This window comes from Phyllobates terribilis, unplaced genomic scaffold (genome assembly GCF_046119375.1).
Source record: "Phyllobates terribilis strain yellow unplaced genomic scaffold, ASM4611937v1 Scaffold_7__3_contigs__length_470593459, whole genome shotgun sequence".
NCBI lineage: Eukaryota > Metazoa > Chordata > Amphibia > Anura > Dendrobatidae > Phyllobates > Phyllobates terribilis.
The window spans coordinates 229,409,285-229,425,600 of record NW_027362767.1 but is presented as its reverse complement, the minus strand read 5'-3'; positions in this window follow the sequence as shown (position 1 = coordinate 229,425,600).

The following is a 16,316-nucleotide window of genomic DNA, read 5'->3' as shown; positions in this document are numbered from 1 at the left end:
CGAGCACAACTGGGGCACATTGTCAGCCCGGAAGGGGTAGCACCAGACCCGGAGAAGGTCACTGCCATCCAGAAGTGGCCGGAGCCGAAGAACCTCAAGGAGGTGCGTCAGTTCTTGGGACTAGTAGGATACTACTGGAGGTTTGTAAAAGACTACACCAAGAAAGCAGCTCCTCTGCAAGACCTCCTGGTAGGGCAGTTTCCCAAAGGCAGAAATCCCCCATTCCACCGGGGTAAGGAGCAAGCTGAGTCATTTCAGGAGATGAAAGAGATCCTGACAGGCGATGAGATCCTAGCCTACCCTGACTACAGCCAACCTTTCCTGCTGTATACAGATGCCAGCAACGAAGGACTGGGAGCTGTCTTAAGTCAGAAGCAGAATGGCCAAGAGAAAGTGATCGCATACGCAAGCAGGAAGCTCTGCCCGACCGACAGGAACCCAGAGAACTATAGCAGCTTTAAGTTAGAGTTCCTGGCCTTGGTCTGGGCCATCACAGAAAGGTTCAAGCACTATCTAGCCTCCAGTAAGTTCACTGCCTTCACTGATAACAACCCCTTGACCCATCTTGAAGCAGCTAAGCTAGGAGCACTGGAACAATGATGGATGGCTCGGCTGTCAAATTATCAATTCACAATTAAATACCGGGCGGGCCGCAAGAACGCCAACGACGATGCCCTGTCCAGGATGCCTCACCAGTCAGACACAGAAGAAGAAGTGGATGACCTGGAAGAGATTGAGCTACCCACCTTTCACCGGAATGGGATGATCCACGAGCAACGAGCCTCCAGGAGGGAGCGTGGAAAGACGTTAAACCCTCTGCCTCACCACAGCTGGAAAGAGACCCAGCACAGTGACCCGGTTGTAAGCCGCATTAAGGAGCTGATAACCCAAGAAGGTTCCTCCCTGGAAAAAGAAGCATCTCTGCAAGCAAAGCAGCTGTGGAACGAGAGAAGCCGGCTGTTTATCTACCGTGAGAAGCTGTGCCGGAGGTACGTCAATCCAAAACCCATGAGATGGTATGGCAGATAGTGGTCCCCAAGACAGACATCCAAATGGTGTTGGAGGCCTACCACGATCAGGCGGGGCACTTTGGCTGGAAAAAGGTAGAGACCCTGCTGAAGTGTCGATTCTACTGGGTAGGAATGTGCAGCTCCATTGAGTGGTGGTGCCGGGACTGTGGACCCTGTGGCCTCAGAAGAAAAGACTACAGCAGCCAAAGGCACCCCTGCAACCCATCAAGACGACTCGACCCCTGGAGATCCTGGCCCTGGACCATGTCAAGCTGTGACCCAGCAGGTCAGGGTACTCTTATGCTCTGACCATGGTGGATCACTACTCACATTTCCTGGTGGTCGCCCCCGTCAAAGACCTGACGGCAGAGACAGCAGCAAAGACGTTCCAAGTGTATTTCTATAGACCCCATGGTTATCCTGAGCAGGTGCTGACGGACCAAGGCCCGGCCTTTGAGGCTGAGTTGTTCAAGGAGTTCTGCCATCTCTACAGGTGTAAGAAGATAAGAACTACACCGTACCACCCACAAACCAATGGTCTCTGTGAGAAGATGAATAACATCATCATCGACCTGCAAAAGACCATACCACTTGAGGAGAGAAATCAGTGGCCAGACCTACTACCGGACCTAGCAGATCTGTACAATCACATACCAGTAAGTTCCACCAACTGTACTCCGGCATATCTCATGCGAGCAAGGCCAGAAAAGCTGCCCATGGACCTGGAGCTTGGTGTTGTAGAACCAGAAGCGGATGTGACCACTGAGGACTGGGACACGGCCAGACAGGAGCAGTACAGAATGGTACAAGCCTGTGTTGAAGATAGTCTCACTCGGGTGAGGGACAAGCAGGAAGCTCAATACAACAGAGGTGCCCAAGCAGAACCCTTCACACCTGGTGAAGTAGTACTAAAAAGGAAAAGAAGGAACCACAAACTTGATGACCAGTGGGAGAGAGAACCCTACACTGTGTTGAATTCAAGGTTTGATAATAAGAAGACCTGCTTAATTAGTAGAGACGGAGGAAGGAAGACTGCAACAGTATCCAAGGATCACCTAAAGTTGTGTCCAGATCTGCTAAAACCCCAAGAGTAAGTGCCTCTTGTTATCTGGAGGAGCCGAAAGAAGCAGTAATACACACTGACTTAGGAGACTTCCCGGCAGATGGGCCCCAACTAGGAGGAGCAGTAATCATCCCTGAAGAGGAGAGAGCTCAAGAAGAGCAAGAAGGCCCAGCCAATGGTGAACTTGTCAGTCCAGTAGAGAGGTCAATGCAGCCTTGTAGCCCCTCCACACCTAGTACTGACATATTGGGAGGTAGAGCACCTATTAGTGCCTCACGCATTCCAGTACCATGCAGGTCCACGTGTAGTACTAAAGGTCAACCCTCTGTCAGGTATAATCAGTAAGATAGCTAAACTCTGACAAATGTAGATAGTTACCCCTGGGGTATTATATAGCAGTGAATTAAATTGAATGATATTGTGTGTTTTCGTGCATATGTATATTATTTTGTGCTTTGCTTTATTACTGAACAGTTTAAGTGATACGGACACTTCCCATGTGACATACAGAACTTTGTGGCTGAGGACTGTGTGCAGCCCAAAAGCTATTTATTGTATATAATTGCGCTCCCTGGAGTGCCCCTTTTAGGTGACCTCAGAAGTAAAACCTGTCTGGGGTGGCTCTACTGGAGGTCCAACTCGGGATCTTCATGCCCTGCAGCCACCCCAGGGCCTACGTTGAGGGTTTGGAACAGGTCCCTCAAACCACCAAGTACCCTACCCTGTGAGATGGACATCCTGTCTGGGAACCTCACCATAAGAGACTTGAATTCTGAGGACACTTTGTACCTGTTTATGTTATTATGCAACATTTAAGAAATGTGCCTCCCATAAAGGGAAGAGTTATTGCATTGTTAATGTTTACTATTGTTGTTTTAAAATGTTCTTCAGCCCGGGAGTGCTGAGCTTTGCTAGGGGGGAATGTGGCGCTCAGCTGCGCTTGGTACCACAGATCCTAGAAGTGTGCATTAATGGAATCCTCCACAAGATGCCCCCATAAACATTCACACATCTCCACCTTCCACCTCAGACCAGCAGAGGGAGCCCATTAGGGATATAAATAGGGAAGGTGGAGCTAGGCAGCTCAGTGATTCAGGAGTTCCTCTGAAGAGTTCCTGCAGTAGAGAAGCCTGAGAGAGGTTAGTCTGCAATGGAGCTCAGTCTAGTTTAGAAAACTCAGCTAATAGTTCAGCAGTGGAGCACGAGGCTCCTGCTAGCTAGATTCAGGGAGCTCAGTTAGAGCTTAAGGTGTGCCGACGCCATAAGAGCGGTGAAGAGCGGCAAGCTGCCGTTAGTGTGAGTAGCCTAGTGAGGGCCCGAGCGTGGCCGAAGGCGAGTGGAAAGTGAGTAGCAGTGGGGGCAGAGGAGCTTACCCAGCTTACCCCGAAACATATACGTGACACCGGGTCCGAGCTTACCGGGATCTCTACGACCCAGTAAGGCATAATCGCAATCCCTGGAGAACTACAGGCCCCAGGTTCACCAGAGAGCTGATACGTAACAGAGCCAGGAGACACACTCCAATAGAAGGCCCTACCACAACGTCAGCTGGTGCAGGACAGAGATAAAGTTAGGCCTAGCTTCAGGCAGGTCAGAAACTTACTACGCAGAGGCAAGAAGCAGGAGGCCCTACACCTGCTCATTGGGGAGGATCCTGATATGCACCCTTCACCCTACAGTGCTCCGGGATGTGCCTGAACTACCACCAGTAAAAGGTACTGAAGTGACTACCGTGTCCGTCCCCATTCTTACTCTGACCCGGCTGGGTCTCGCCTCTCCTGCATCCCCCTCTCCGTACGCTACCCTTAGGCCTAGCTCCACCTGTGGGGAGCTATACCATCAAGCTGCCTTATCACCGGCCTCAGTGGACTGCCGCAGGTCTGGTGATTCTCACCAGAAACCACAGGTGGCGTCACGAACTTTCATAAAATTAACAAACAATCCCATTTTAAAAGCTGACCCCAAGGTACGGGCCCGGGAGCCAACCACCGCGACATCCCCAAGGCCAGGCAAAGGCCCGGGTACCGAGTCGTCCCCATCCCCCTGGGCGAGTCACCCCCCCCAAAAAAAAAAGTGTGTCTGTGACAGTTCAGACACAAATAATTTTTTTTAAAAGAGTCTGGTAGGCCAGAGAAATAGAAGTGTGGTTTTGCAGTTCCGCGGTTCAAACCTCTGTATTATCCACTTTTGGGCCATATTTACCTAAAAAAATACAGTTTGACTGTGTCGCTCACTGTTCAGCGGCAAATATATCTATTTAAAAAAGTCTGGTATACACCAGTAAATTATAACTGTGGTTTTGCCGTTCCACGGTAAAAAATCTCTATTATCCAGCTTTTAGTATTTTTTCCGTAAAGTAAAACAGTAATAGTGTCTCCTGATTGTTCAGACACCAATATATCTGTTTAAAAGAGTCTGGCATACACCAGTAAATTATAACTGTGGTTTTGCCATTCCACGGTAAAAAATCTCTATTATCCTGGTTTTGGCATTTTTTGCCGTAAAAAAAAAAAATTAATAGTGTCTCCTGATTGTTCAGACACAAATATATTTGTTGCAAATAGTCTGGTGTAGGCCAGAGAAATAGAAGTGTGGTTTTGCAGTTCCACAGTTCAAACCTCCGTATTATCCACTTTTGGGCCATTTTTATTTTTTAAAAAAAGTTTGAGTGTGTCGCTCACTGTTTAACCGCAAATATGTCTATTTAAAATTGTCTGGTATACCCCAGTAAACAATAACTTTGGTTTTGCCATTCCACGGTAAGAAATCTCTATCATTCAGCTTTTGGTATTTTTTCCGTAAAGAAAAACAGTAATAGTTTCTCCCTGATTGTTCAGATTGTTTAAGAGTCAGGTGTAGGCCAGAGAAATAGAACTGTGGTTTTCCTCTTCCACGGTTCTAATCTACTTTTATTGCCCTTTTTCCAATGATAGTGCGAGTGTAAGCTATTTTACTTCCCTTACAATGGGCAAGGCGCGTGGCAAGGGACGTGGAACTGGACGCTCTGGTGATGGTGCGTGCAGAGGACGGGGCCGTGGCCAAGGTGAAAATGTGCCACAACCAACAGCCACATCTTCTCGCTCCCATTTCTTGACAGAATTACTAGGGAAGCACAGAACAACACCAGTATTGCGAACTGATCAGTGTGAACAGGTTATTAATTGGATAGCAGATAATACTTCCAGTTACCTGGGCACCACCACCTCCGGTCTGTCTTCCATACGGTTAAATCTTAGTAGCCGTGAGTCTCGACCGCATACTCCTCCTCACCCTGATGCTCCTTCCTCCCACCATGCCGAGTGTTGTCAGACAGCAACTGATCCCACACTTGGACACTCTGAAGAGCTGTTCACTGGTCCATTTCCATATTTCTGCCCCTCGCCTGCTCCGCTTGAAGTGGTGGAAGAGGAGATCCCATGTAGCGATGCCCAAATATTTGAACAGCCACGGCCACAGGAAGTCGACGCTGGCAATTTGTCACAAGAGGTGGACGATGACGAGACACAATTGCCAGGAAGTGAAGAGGAGGATCGTGGTGCGCAAGTGGAAGAGGAGGAGGTGGTGGATGATCTAGTAACTGACCCAACGTGGCAGGAGGACATGCAAAGCGAGGCCAGCAGCACACAGGGTGAGGGAGGCAGAGTACCCCAACAGGCAGGAAGAAGCAGTGTGGTGGCCGCAGACAGAAGGCAGGCAACAGTTCGCCGTAACACCAACACGAGGGACGTTGCCAGTACAACCTGTAGGTCTTCCAGAGTCTAGAATTTTTTTAAAGACTCTGTTGATAACCCCAAAAAGGCCATTTGTACCACCTGCCATGCCAGCATCAGCAGGGGTGAAAAAACTACCAGCCTGACCACCACCAGCATGATCAGGCACATGACAGCAAAGCCCCCGACTTTGTGTGATGAACCCCAGGGTCCACGACCAGTGTCAGCGGGTGTCACCACTGCTTCTTCCGCTGTTGTGCGTGCAATAGAACCCCCTGTTGTGCGTGCAAGGCAATCCCCTGTCCATACTGCATGCAAAGATGACCACTCCTCTCAGTCTTCACTTGGTATGGCAGTTTCTCAAGAAACAGCATCAACGTCCACGACCACGTCCCACCGCAGCGTTCAATTGTCCATATCCCAGACCTTTGAATGAAAGTGGAAATTCGCAGCCAAAGCCCCACAGGCCACAGTCCTAAATTCGCACATTTCACGACTGCTTGCATTGGAAATGCTGCCTTTTAGGCTGGTGGAGACGGAATTCTTCCGCAACCTTATAGCGGTGGCCGTCCCTCGGTACTCGGTCCCCAGCCGACACTATTTTGCCCGGTTTGCCATCCCCGCACTACACAAGCACGTGTCCCAAAACATCTGCTGTGCCCTCCTCAACGCAGTTACTGGGAGAGTCCACCTGACAACGGACACGTGGACAAGTACTTGTGGCCAGGGACGGTACATCTCCCTGGCGACACACTGGGTAAACATAGTGGAAGCCGGGACCCAGTCGGACCTTGGGACGGAACACAACCTCCTCACACTGAGGATTGTGGGCCCTATGTCAGTCAGAGTTGCCCCCAAAGTGTACAGCTCCTGCGCATCATCCTCCTCCTCCTCCTCATGTTCAGCCTCCATCTCACCACATCAGTTACAAGCTGGAAGCACTGCAGTACTGCCTCAGCCAAGCGGCAACAGGCTGTGCTGAAACTCATAAGCTTAGGTGACAAACCTCACACTGCTTGTGAGTTGTGGACAGCTGTGAAAGAGCAGGCAGATCTGTGGCTGAGACCGCTGAACCTACATCCAGGCATGGTCGTGTGTGACAATGGCTGTAACCTGGTGGCGGCTCTGAGGCAAGGCGAGATCACACACGTACCATGCCTGGCTCATGTGCTTAACCTCATGGCTCAGCGGTTTCTTAAATCGTACCCCGAGTTGCCAGATCTGCTTGTCAAAGTACGCCGCCTGTCAGCTCATTTTCGCAAGTCGGCTACCACTTCCGCCACCCTTGCTGTGTTGCAGCAGCGTTTGCAGCTTCCGTCACACCGACTGGTGTGTGATGTCCCCACACATTGAAACTCTACCCTCCACATATTGCAAAGGATTTGTGAGCAGAAGAGAGCAGTTGTGGAGTACCAGCTGCAACAAGGCCGTCGATATTCAGGTCAGACTCCACACATAAGACATCAGGAGTGGAACTGGATGTCTGACATATGTACCATCTTGACAAACTTTGAGGAGTCCACCAAGATGGTGAGTGGTGATGACGCCATCATTAGCATTAGCATTCCACTTGTCTGTCTTTTGCAACGCTCTCTGTAGAGAATTAAAGAGGAGGCATTGCAGCCAGAGTATGATGAGATGGATCAAGAAGCCGTAGCTGTCGATTACACACAGCCCAGCCTCATCTCATCCCAACGTGCATTGGGGGACAATGAGGGAGAGGAGGAGGAGGAGGAGGAAGAACAGGAGCTTGTATCATGCGCTGTAGACGGTAGTACCTGTACAACTGTCATACCGTCGGTTCAGCGTGGGTGGCCTGAGGACAGGGAGGAGGAGGAGGAGAGCATGGTCAGTCGTCATCTTGGTGAGGACACGGAAGTCTTGCCCGTTACCAGTCTGGCACGCATGGCTGACTTTATGTTACGCTGCCTTAACCGTGACCCTCGCGTTGTCAAAATGTTGGGTGACAGTCATTACTGGTTGGTGACACTTTTAGACCCCCGCTACAAGGAGAACTTTCACTCTCTTATTTCTTAGGTGGAGAGGTCTACAAAAATGGGGACGTACCAGAAGGCCCTTGCTGCAGAACTGTTAAAAAAATTCCCATCTGAACACGCTAGCGGCAGAGGTCACAGTTCGTTGCCCAACCAAGGTGTACATGCGAGAGAGACGCAACTCCAATCCAGCAGAGGCAGGGGAACACTGTCAACCTTCTGGGACAGTTTTCTCAGACCCTCCCTTCGGACAGACCCTGAGGCGCGAGTGGAAAGTTTCAAAAGATTGTGAGGGAGTACCTTGCCGACTGTACCAGCGTCCTCCGTGATTCCTCTGTGCCTTTTAATTATTGGGTATCCAAGCTGGACACTTGGAATGAACTCGCTCTGTACGCCTTGGAGGTCCTGGCCTGCCCTGCCGCTAGCGTGTTATCGGAGCATGTTTTTAGTGCCGCTGGGGGAATTATAACTGATAAGCGCACTCGCCTGTCAAATGACAATGTTGACAAGCTGACCCTTATCAAAATGAACAAGGACTGGATTGGGCCAGACTTCTCATCACCACCAAATGACAGCAGAGTAACATAAAGTCAAATCCACTCTGTTATTTCGGGAGGTGTATTCACATGCACGCTTCACACCCACACATGGGCATACGCTTCCTCATTTCGGCTGTTTTATGTTCTTCTCCTTATCCTCAGCCTCCACCACCACTATACCACCAGGGTGACCGTGGTCCGTGTTGCCATTATTGAAAGTTCCTCCGTCCTTATTTTTGTCAGCTTTTGCTTGGAAGGCATAAGCAAAGACTGTGGGAGACCCACTCCCCAATAATGGGAATAATATTTTTAAGATGCTGTACTGTATGGTTCTTGTAAGGGGCATTAAAACCATCTTGTTAAGCTACTGCGACCTCCACCACTTTTCCAAGGGGCATTCAAACCGTCTTGTTAAGCTATTGCCACCTCCACCACTTTTCCAAGGGACATTAAAACCGTCTTGTTAAGCTACTGCGACCTCCACGTCTCTTCCGAGGGGCATTAAAACAGTCTTGTTAAGCCACTGTGACCTCCATTACTTTTCCAAGGGGCATTCAAACCATCTTGTTAAGCTACTGTGACCTCCACCACTTTTCCAAGGGGCATTAAAACAGTCTTGTTAAACTACTGTGACCTCCACGACTCTTCCAACGGGCATTGCATTTCCTCCTAATTTTAGTCAGCTTTTGCTTTTCAATGCATAGGCGAACATTAAGGGAGACCCACTCCCCAATAATGGGTAGAAGGTTTTTAGTACGCTGTAATCCACGTCTGTTTCAAGGGGCATTGCAGTTCCTCATAATTTTTGGAAAGGCCTTCCATTCACTGCTTAGGCCAACAGTGCACAGGAGACCCAGTTGCTATAAATGGAAAAAATGGTTTAGTAAAGGCCCTCTGACCTCCATGTCACTTCCAAGGGGCATTGGAGTGCCTCTAAATTTTTGGTAGGCATTGCACTCACTGTATGCCCTATAACTGTGTAGCCGAACCATTCCTTTTGTTACAGAAACATATCCTACAAGACATGTGTGGTTGACTGGCCTGATATTGATGTGAATGGTCCCTGTTCCTCCTGCTCTTTCTCCTTTGCCACCACCTCATCCATCATTTATCACCTGAAGCTTTGTTTTAACGGGAGTCATAGAACTGGGATAGTAGCAGGAAAGCATCCAGCAATCCTCGGAGGAGGTAGGATATGCGCCAAAACGCTGACAACCTCAGGCCTAGCCGCTACTACATACATGCGCTTGCATTCCAAGAAAACAAAGCAGATGCTAACTTCTATCATCATCATCATGTTGCTCACCTTGGCACTCTCAACTCCCCTGATGGAGAAGCCAGGGCCCACCAGAGGAGTCTGGTTCTCTGGTGGGCTCGTCCAATGCTGCCCTAAAGCAGGCCAGGCTAAGAAAAGTGTGTGGGAGGGTGACACACCGTTTACGGACATCCAGCCGCCCCCAGGTGGCTGGGGATCGTGTGTGGACACCCGGCCGTGGGGCGGCTGGGGACCGAGTATGGACACCCGGCCACCCCCTGGCGGCTGGGGACCGAGTGTGGACACCCGGCCGCCGGGCGGCTGGTGACTGAGTATGGATATCAGGCCGCCGAAGCAGCCATGAGGTAGTGGCCAGCTTCGGCCTACTCCAAACTAAAAGACCCCATTTCAAGTGCAAGCTAGCATATTATGTTTAGCACAGTCGCTTAGTGAATAGTGTACTCACTTATTACGTATAGCACAGTCCTTAATGGAGTATTCCCATCTCCAAGATCCTATCCAAATATGTAGTAGCTGTAGTAATATTAGCAAATACCTTCAATTAGAAAAGTAGTTCTCCTGATTAGCTATATTGCTTACCCCATGTGCAGCTATTGCAGTAGCTTCGGTATCCATGGTTATGGCCACACACATAGTGACAGTTAGGTAGTTAGTCAGCTGTTAGTGGTCGTAACCATGAATACCTAAGCTACTGCAATGCCTGCACATGAGATAAGCGACATAGCTAATTAGGAGAAATATACTACATTTCTAATTGGAAATATTTGCTAATATTACTACACCTACTACATATTGGGAAAGGCTCTTGTAGATGGGAACACCCCTTTAATTACATAGTTTCATCCTTTATTATATATAACACTATCTCTTATTAGGTAGCATTCTCTCAAGCTATGTATGGCACCGTCCCTTATTATATAGTGTCCTCTGTAATGTTCAGTGCTGTCCCATTATTATGTAGTATCATTTCTTGTTATATATAACACTGTTCCTTACGTAGCGTATTCTCATTATTTTTGTTACTCACAGCGCTCTCTCTTTATTACACAGTCCTCTCTTGTTAGATATAAAATGACTGCTGATGGGGCAACATCTGACCAGAAGACCAGTCCATCAGCTCATCCATCAGAAAAGAAGCTTTCCCATGCTCCATCAGCCGCCATTGCATTATATATCTAACGAGAAGACCAGGGTGCTATAAATAACAAGAGAATCAGGTATGTAAAGGACAAGAGGGTGCTATGTAAAATTATATTACATATATATAGCTTTGTCGCCAAAAAAGGAGGGGGGCCCAGACATATTTCTTGCACAGTGGCCCCAAGCCAGGTCCGGCTCCAGGTTTTTCTGGGCCCCCGGCGAAAGAGTCTCAATGGGCTCCTTTAACACATACCACGATTCGTTATGCACAGATACCGCAGAGAAATATATATATAGTACAATGCCAAAGATTTCACTTCTTACATTACATGAGCGATATCTATTGTAAGTTCTACAATAGCTCAGAAACCGGTGAATCACTCCACACAGTATACTGGCCCCCATAAAATGCTCCATGCCGAATACTGGCCCCCATAAAATGCTCTATACAGAACACTGGCCCCCATAAAATGCTCCATGCAGAGTACTGGCCCCCATAAAATGCTCTATACAGAACACTGGCCCCCATAAAATGCTCCATGCAGAATACTGGCCCCCATATAACGCTCCATACAGGATACTGGCCCCCATAAAATGCTCCATGCAGAATACTGGCCCCCATAAAATGCTCTATACAGTATACTGGCCCCCATAAAATGCTCCATGCAGAATACTGGCTGCCATAAAATGCCCCATACAGGATACTGATCCCCATATAATGCTCTGTACAGACTACTGGCCCCCATATAACGCTCCATACAGGATACTGGCCCCCATAAAATGCTTCATGCAGAATACTGGCTCCCATAAAATGCTCTATACAGTATATTGGCCCCCATAAAATGCTCCATGCAGAATACTGGCCCCCATAAAATGCTCTATACAGAATACTGGCCCCCATAAAATGCTCTATACAGAATACTGGCCCCCATAAAATGCTCCATGCAGAACACTGGCCCCCATAAAATGCTCTATACAGAATACTGGCCCCCATAAAATGCTCTATACAGAATACTGGCCCCCATAAAATGCTCCATACAGAATACTGGCCCCCATATAAAGCTTCATACGGAATACTAGCCCCCATATAACGCTCCATACAGAATACTGGCCCCCATATAACGCTTCATACAGAATACTGGCCCCCATATAACGCTCCATACAGAATACTGGCCCCCATAAAACGCTCCGCACAGGATACTGGCCCCCATATAACGCTCTGTACAGGATACTGGTCCCCTTATAACGCTCCATACAGGATAGTGGCCCCCATATAATGCTCCATGCCGGCTGTTCCCCCCACATAATGTCCTATGCAGGCTGTTCCCCCTTTTAATGCCCCATGCAGGCTGTTCCCCTCTTTATAATGCCCCATGCAGGATGTCATCCCCTATATAATGCCCCATGCAGGATGTCACACCCCATATAATGCCCCATGCAGGATGTCACCCCCCCATATAATGCCCCATGCAGGATATCACTTCTCCCCCTATATAATGCCCCATGCAAGATGTCACCCCCATATAATGCCCCATGCAGGATGTCACTTCTCCCCCCCAGATAATGCCCTATGCAGGATGTCCCTTTCCCACCCATATAATGCCCCATGCAGGATGTCCCTTCCCCCAATATAATGCCCCATGCAGGATGTCACCCCTCATATAATACCCAATGCAGGGTGTCACTTCTCTCCCCATATAATGCCCCATGAAGGATGTCACTTGCCCCCTCCCCATATAATGCCCCATGTAGGATGTCACCCCCATATAATGCCCCATGCTGGATGTCACTCCCCCCATATAATGCCCCATGCAGGATATCACTTCTCCCCCCCATATAATGCCCCATGCAGGTTGTCACCCCCAATATAATGCCCCATGCAGGATATCACTTCTCCCCCCATATAATGCCCTATGCAGGATGTCACCCCCCATATAATGCCCCATGCAGGATGTCCCTTCCCCCCCATATAATGCCCCATGCAGGATGTCACTTCTCCCCCCCCATATAATGCCCCATAGAGGATGCCCCCCCTTTATAATGCCCCATCGAGGATGTTCCCCCCACCATATAATGCCCCATGCAGGATGTCACCCCCCCATATAATGCCCAATGCAGGATGTCACTCCCCCCATATAATGCCCCATGCAGCTTATCACTTCTCCCCCCATATAATGCCCCATGCAGGATGTCACATCTCCCACCCCCCATATAATGCCCCATAGAGGATGCCCCCCTTTATAATGCCCCATGGAGGATGTCCCCCCCCATATAATGCCCATGCAGGATGTCACCCCCCCATATAATGCCCAATGCAGGATGTCACTCCCTCCCATATAATGCACCATGCAGGATATCACTTCTCCCCCCATATAATGCCCCATACAGGATGTCACCCCCATATACTGCCCCATGTAGGATATCACCCCCCATATAATGCCACATGCAGGATGTCACCCCCCATATAATGCCCCATGCAGGATGTCACCTATCTCCCCCATATAATGCCCTCTGCAGGATGTCCCTTCCCCCCATATTATGCCCCATGCATGATGTCCCTTCCCTCCATATAATGCCCCATGCAGGATGTCACTTCCCCCCACATATAATGCCCCATGCAGGATGTCCCTTCCTTCCCATATAATGCCCCCTGAAGGATGTCACCACCCATATAATGCCCCATGCAGGATGTCAGTCCTATATAATGGCCCGTGCAGGATGTCACCCCCCATATAATGCCCCATGTAGGATGTCACTCCCCCCCATATAATGCCCCATGCAGGATATCACTTCTCCCCCCCATATAATGCCCCATGCAGGATGTCACCCCCCATATAATGCCCTGTGCAGGATGTCGTCCCCCATATAATGCTCCATGCAGGATGTCACCCCCCATATAATGCCCGATGCAGGATTTCACCCCCCATATAATGCTCTATGCAGGATGTCACCCCCCCATATAATTCCCCATGCCTCCATACATTAAAATAACAAAAAAAATCAATGTGTCCTGCTCTGCGCTGCCTGTGATGGCTCAGGGGAGGCCACGGTGGAAAGACGTCACCGTACCCTCTGACCTGAGATGTCACAGGTAGCTGGAAGACAGCGGATCTGCGGAGGCACGGGGAGAAGTAACTATCCGGCTGCTGGGGCTCTGAGCAAGCGGGAGAGAAGGGCGGGCGCTGCCACCGCTTTCCTCCACCCATAGCCCAGTGGGGTGCCCGACCGCGAGTGGGCCCTCCGCCTGCTCAGGGCCCCGGCACTTGCCCGGGTGCGCTGGGTGCTGACGCCGGCCCTGATCTTTCTATATATGGATGTGTTATTCAAGGTTCGATCACCTTAGATATTCAAGAATGATACAGTCTAATATATTACATTTATTTATTATTGTATTCATATTTTAGGAATGAATGTGCTGATGACGCGCCCCCAGGGCCGTTGGGTACTCGGCAGCCGGGCATCGGTGTATGCCGGTAGGGGGGTATCACGGTGGCTGGCCTGGTCCGTGACCCAGGGCGGCCAGTGCAAAAAGGGGAATATTTTTATATGGGGTTTTTGGGATTGTTCGTGACGCCACCTGTGGATTGCGGCCAAGAGGAACCGCCGCTGCGGAACAGTCCTCTGGAGCTGGTGTTGCAGCAGCAGGGGTGGTGTGGCTCTCCACAGGTAGAGCAAGCTCTAAAAACATACATTGCGTCTTGCCCCTCCAGCCGGCCTGGAGCAGTGAAGTGTTGGATGCAGGTGCTGGGGTTCCGGGCAGCACTCCCTCCTTACCTGAGAGAAGGGGGTACCACACCTCTGGGTGAGGTGCAGTACCTCTGTGGCGACTGAACCCTCAGGCGCGCCACACTGACAAATTCTGATATTGGAAAATCTGAGACCCCAGAGATCCATGAATGTGCCGGTGTCATAGAGGGAGATGTCTGTATATCACCAGATAGCTGTGTATGAATTACATGTCCAGTATTATCCCCCATAAAACTATGGGATTTCTCTATTCCCAATGTAGATGAACCTATTGGTAGATATTATTTAGTGATTGGGGTAAAAATGTGATAATTTGAGCAATAATTTGTGACTTTTTTCTGCTACTCACGTCACTTTACTAAAACTATGGATGGAGTTTAGCGGAGACGGCTGCACCCTACCACTAACATACATTCATTGGAAACGGTATTACTCTTTTCATGACAGTTATTGGTATAGATGGGACATGTGTTTTATGGGGAGGGGTAAGAAACTGCAATTTGTACTGACAGTGACCTACATTTTTTTACATTTTGTTTTATTTTTTTTAAAAATTTATATTTTTTCCTACTTTTTCTTTCTCTTTTTTTATTTATTACACACATTGTGCCCACAATAAGGACATAAAAGAGGAGCATTTCCCTATCTAAATACAAGCTTATGATTGCTGATTTCCCCTGTAACTAGGGCTGGGTATTAGCAATTTCAGGGTTTGGCCTCCGCTGCACAGCTGATCTGTGTCGTGTTCGTTGTGTATTACAATAAAATGTATCAGTTTGTGTTATGTGTTTCTTGTGTTTTTCTGACTGCTTTGATGGTCGGTAAACCTTTGTAATAAACCATCTTTCTAGGGAGTCTGGCCGTGTCCCACACGGTAAAGGATGGAAGTTTACAGAAAAACAACGATTAATGTTAATGACATAAATGATTGATTCTTTGGGTCACTTATTAACTCTTCAATATTTGTCACATTTATTAATAGTAATCTCTGCAACCAATGAGGTAAATGTTCTATGGTAAAAAAAGACATGTGAGGAATAAATATACACAATATTTCCCATAATATGACTGAGCATATCTTTGGGATATGTTCACAAGTAGCATTTTTTCAGCTTTTTACAGTACCAGCTTAGTGAATGAGATTTCTGAAGTCTCATTCACATGCTGCATTTTTTTTTATTCTGCAGCATCTTAATTCTTTCAGGGGTTTTGCAGCGTTTTTCACTCATTCAAATGAATGAAAAAGAAAACGCAAGTATAAACACTGCAAAAACACAGCAAATAAGTGTGGACTGTACGCAGGGTTTTTCCTGCCACCAATCTGGTTTTTGATGCAGAGAAAAATTCAGCAAAAATGCAACGTGTGAACATTCCCTTATCTGGTTGTGTTGTAATTGGAAATAAAAGAGAACAGCCAAAAAAAGCATATTGTTAGGCGGCATGTATTTGTGCAGAGCCGCCCCTTGAAGATTCCATCACAAGATTCCGTGATGACATCACTGGTGATTGTCGGCCATTATGACATCACAGCTCGCAGTCACTACTTATACAATGTACACAGGGTCACGGCTGTCTTTGTTGACTCTTTAGTGACTGAGCGCACTTGCTGTTTTTCGCTATTCCATAGTGACTGATCGCACTTGCAGTTCCTAGCTATTTTATAGTGACTTGATCGCACTTGCAGTTTCTCGCTATTCCATAGTGACTGATTGCACTTGCAGGTTCTAGCTATGGCTAAAATACTTTTGGACAATCTTCAGGTAGAAGCTCTATGGGAGATTCTTACCACCAATCGCCCTGAGATTGTGCTTCTACCACCCGATGGCGTCCTCGGCTT